This window comes from Acanthochromis polyacanthus, chromosome 17, assembly GCF_021347895.1.
Source record: "Acanthochromis polyacanthus isolate Apoly-LR-REF ecotype Palm Island chromosome 17, KAUST_Apoly_ChrSc, whole genome shotgun sequence".
NCBI lineage: Eukaryota > Metazoa > Chordata > Actinopteri > Pomacentridae > Acanthochromis > Acanthochromis polyacanthus.
This window is the reverse complement of record NC_067129.1, coordinates 20,049,905-20,055,308: the sequence shown is the minus strand read 5'-3', so window position 1 is coordinate 20,055,308 and position 5,404 is coordinate 20,049,905.

Sequence of the window (5,404 nt, the reverse complement as noted above, 5' to 3'; positions counted from 1 at the left end):
GATCACAATGATGACACTGTGTGCAAGACAGTTGGTTTGACCACTGAGCTTCAACGCGGCAAAGAGGAAGTCAAAACAAGGAAGATAAGTGCACAGCTCGCTCTCAGGAAATATGTGGAAATAAAGTGTCAACATGTCATGGTTGTGAAATGCTACTGAAGGCTTTAATGGCTCACAGTTCTTGCGATAAAGTCTCGCTGAGACACATTCAACAGTTTGGTTGGCCATTTTGTGGTGGTTACTGCAAAAAGTGCTCAAAACACTGTCGGTGCATTGGTGGAAAGAATTAAAGAACAAGGAAGTAGACTTTCACATTAGTTAGTGCAAAGTGTTTATGAGGAGATTATGAGGTCTGTAAGTGATTTTATTGATTCTATTTTAATCATAATACCTGTATTATTTTTTGTGACATTCAAACTCATCTCCTCTATTATTACTCTTCAGTGGCCGTCACATGCCTGTTCCTGCTCCCAGCACACGTGTCAGTGTTTACTCCACGCTGCTGATCACCACTCTATCTGTCAGTTCACCTCCCTGAAGAGACAAACAAGGAAAAGATACTTTTTTATCGCCATACTCTTTCACATTATCACCCTATTTTTTGCAACAGTCAGAATGTGCAGTGTACAGCGCTGCATAACTTCCTCATGTCACTCTGAGCCAATGAACCATGAATCACTTGCTGGACTTCCCTCTGCAGCTACAAGCATACTGCATGTTGAGTTTCCTTTATGCACTAAGTGATTGGACATTGTATGTGCTGTAAACTAACTGTTCAGAGTGCATTATGGAGAGGACTGCAGCAGGGGAGGGAACACCAAGAGAGCAGGGAGGAGAAAGATAAAGGGTGGCTGTGGGAAAAGTCTAAACTGAACATGCTCTTTAAAAACAACTTCCATCCGGGGTTACTTGGTGAGTGCAGTGTTGCAAAAATGCATCTTCAGTCTCCAAATCAACATGTATCAATGCATGCACTTTAGAAGCCCTAATTTTGAAATGAGTCCTTCCCAAATACCCCAAATCCTCCACAGTCTTCAGTAAATGTCGAGGTTTACTGAAAATTTCACAAAATTTCTGTTTATGTTAATAGCTGAATAGAACATGAGTTGATTTATATTCATTGTCTACACACCGCTTAATCTTTGCAAGGGTTGCAGGGGTTGCTGGAGTCTATCCCAGCTGACTTAGGGTGAAGGTAGGAGACACCCTGGACAGGTCACCAGTCTATCACAGGACTGCACATAGAGATAAACAGTCACACTCACATTCACACCTATGGACAGTTTAGAATCACCAGTTAACTTCAGCATGTTTTTGGACCGTGCGAGGAAGCTGGAGCACATGGAGAAAACCCGCCCGTGAACGGCAAGAACATGCCTGGCAGACGGTTTGTGTCCCAGGCTGGGGATCTTCAAGTTGCAAGGCAACAATGCTAACCATTGATCACTGTGCAGCCATTGAATTGATTTCCAGAAAGCATGAAGTTAAAGACTAAGCATTCTTTTCAACATTTTAAGCAAGATTTGTCTTTTACAATTTAATCATGAAAGCAAAACAAAGGCACTATGCATAGGTTTGGCCTCCCCAAGAGATTTGACCTTTAAGATGTTCAGCTAAACTCTCAGACCTTAACTAGTTAGTTCTGTGGTTTGCTTACAATCATTATGAGAAAAAGCCACAGGCTCCTCCCTCCAGCTGCTTAGTTCTCTGAAAATTGAAATAACAGACATGAACAAAGCAGGAAAAGGCCATAAGAAGATAACAAAGAAATTTCAGCTGTTTCCTCGGTTCATTAATTTATTGAGAAATGGCTGACAGCAGGAGTAGTGGAGGTCAAGTTGAAGTCTGAAAGACCAAGAAAACCTTCACAGAGAACTGCTCAATCCAAACTTTTAAAATTCTGGGTAAGAAGTTTGCAAACAAACTCTAAAGAAGCCTGATATATTTTAGATATCAGTCATGTTTAACTTTTAAAATAGATTTTTGGATGCAATGAACATATAAACATTTTATCTAAACTTTTCTAATTGTTAAGCTCAGGGGTGGATCAGTCATGCTTTGGGCTTGTGTTGCAGTCAGTGGCAAAGGGAATATTTCAATTAAAGCGGAGCAAATTCTAGAAGTAAACATCGCACTTTGTGGGGAAAAAAAGCTGAAGAGTAAAAGTGGATGGAGTCTAGATCCTGATAATGTCCTTAATACAACTCAAAATCCACAAAGGACTACTTTAAGTGGCTAAGGAGCAGAACATGCATGATGGGCCCAAGAATGTCACAGAACTAGAAGCCTTTTGAAGGATGAATGGGCAAAAATCCCTCAAAAAAGAACTGAAGGAGTCTTAAATGGCTACAAAAAGCATTTATAAGCTGTGATACTCATCAAAGGGGGTGTTACTAAGCACTGATCAAAGCTTTTATTCATCTCTTTTAGCTTTCTTGTTATCTTCAATCTGTAAACGTTAGAAATGAAAAACGTTGATCTTGCTTACAGCATTAAAGAAACATGTCATCTTTAGCTTTGTGCTTTTTAGAAATCAGATCATGTTTGACCTGCTTAGTTATTCATGGTCACTTAGTATGGACCAGGAGTTCCCAAATTTGTGCAAGCCTCTGTGTTTATGCACTAGACAAATGGATACAAAGATATCCAAATGTACACGGGTTCATAGAAGTTCACGTCCAATGAAACTGTAAAGTGAAATGAAATTAAATGTGTAAAGTAAAATAAAGAAAGTCATGCCGTTGTAGGGCCAGCTGAACAGAATAGAGAATACACTGCAGAAGATCCAAAGCCAGTGAGTCATTCAAAGGAGCAGTTTGTGAGAAACGTCCTCACTGTCTGGTCACAGTGGAGAATTCCTGTGACTTGTAATGAGTCACCAGTTCTGTGAAAGGATAAAGAATAGAAGTGGCACAACTCTATTTTGAAAAGATTTAGAATGAGATAGAACAGTAAAGCATTGTGTAGTAGTTTCCATCTGACAACATGCACTGTAAAAAAATGAATATTTTAACAATTTAATGTGAGATTTTTTGTTTTATTACAGATAATCTCTTGAAAGACAGAACAAACAACCCTAAAAAGTTAACCCTAAAAAAGCAGGCTAAAATTGTAAATAACATCTACATTAAAAATCTATATTTTAAAAAATGGTAATTCATTCTTTTAAAACATTTGACTGTAAATGTTTAAAAGCATTTTTACTGTATTTAAATCAGAAAAAGTATTATCATTGTGCATACATTTCCTGTTTTTTCAGATAAAAAATTGCTAAAAAAGTTGTAATTTATGTGTTAATTGTACAAAAAAGAAAAAAATTGTATTTTTAAAAACAATAATTTGTATGATGGTAAAATTACAGTTTTACTGTATCTAAATAAACTAAAAAATACAATTACTTTGCAAATATTTGCGGTTATTTTCACAATTTCCACAGTTTTTGAATGTTACAGTATTCCACAGCTTTTTCGTGTATATTTCTGGTAACTTTGCTGCCAGACTTCAACCATTTCTTTTTATACAGATTTTGTTTTACAGTGTTGGAAGCGACGACAGTTGTCCTGACTCACTGCGTGTGAAACACTGAAATGTATTCAGTGAGCTTGGTTCATACAGGAAGACTCATTGCAGCTTATCTCGAAGTGGCAGTTCAGAGTGTGAACCATTTCAACACCCCGTTCAGGCCACCGAGACCACAAACATAAGGGAAGTTAGAGATGAAGAACACCACCTCCCTTTGGTGTTCAAGGTTGTTCAATTTCCTATGACAAAATTAACAGAAAATTCTTTGAGTTGGGTTCATTGAATATTTATAAATTTACCCCTAAATAATGATACTAATATTTATCTGCCAGGACAAGCAGGTGCTGTTTATGCAGAAATGCAAAGAATTTTGTTTTCTGTTGTTTTTAAACCTACCGGTGACAAAATGTGAAATGTTAAACTGAAACTGCTTGAAAAATTAAAGGGTGTCATGCTTGTTTGCCTGTAAGTCACTGGATTTGCTATTTATTTGAGACTGGAGTACTCCAAGTGGGATTTAATGGTCAGCAGCAGACTGAGACGTTATCGCAGGTCATTCATAGCATCTGCTCTAAGACTATACAACATCAGCATTACTGGCTGATGTTAACATAAACCGGACTTAGCCTGTATCACATCATCAGCATCATCTCATACCATAACAAGAAAAGCACTCAGAGAACTCAGTACTAAGGCTGCTCAGTCATTGTATAATTTCAGACGTATAAGTCCCGAGAAGTAGTCATAGTTACAGTGACGCCGTGCCGCTATCTCTCAGTGATCCAGAAATCCTTAATAAATCCATGGATCCAGACAATAAGCCACATCACTGCCAAAATCTAATCAGTTGGTCCTTGTGACATTTCTGAAATTCCCTGAAAATTTCGTCAAAATCAGTTGTTCCGTTTTTGAGTAATGTTGCACACAGACAGTCAAACAGACAGACGCTGATCGTCACATAACTCCACCACATTCTTTGGCAGAGTAATACAATTTGCACAGCAATTTTTGCACTGCTGTATTTTGCACTTTCACACTTATTTTACTAAGCCACTTTATATTGCTGTTCATCTGCAGTGTGTTATTCATTCTGCATCCTTGTACATATTATTATTACACATAGGGCCTGTGTTTGCTTAGGCTGTAAAAATGTTGCTGCTGTAACAATGTGCATTTCCCCTGGCGTGGGGAGCAATAAAAAATGATCTTGTCATTTGAGACTTTCTCTAAGTTGGAAACATCCACTCTAAGCAACAGTTTTAGCGCATGAAAAATACTTTAAACTATAGCATGTAGCTGGCTCTGCATTGTTTTTAAAGACCATGTTTGTGCGTTGGTTGTCAACTTTTAGTTCATTTTTAATTAAATTACGAGTCACATTTCTTTAAATATGCAAATATACTATGTACAGACTGCTGTTTAATGCAACTCTTTTTAAATGTATTAATAACGCAGCTGTATAATATTGACAAATTGTTCGGTTATCCCTTTCAGATCGTTGCCATGTCACCCTCGGTGCAGACTGTGGATGATGTGGTCACTGACTGAACCACCTTGTGGATGATTATGAGACTTTACATACACCACCAGTCAAACGTTTGGACATTCTCATCAATGATTTTTATTTATTTGTATTATTTTCTACATTGTAGGTTTACTGAAGATTAACATTTTTTGTTTACAACATAATTCCATATGTATACTTTTATAGTTTTGATGTCTTCAGTATTAATCTACAATGTGCAAAATAATAAACGAAAATGACAATGTGTGTCCAAACTTTTGACTGGTGGTGTATGTAAACCTGTTTTTTTTTATGTACAGATGTGGAAATACTAGCAACAGTTGCACGCAAAAAAAAAAGGAAAAGAGAAACAGAAAA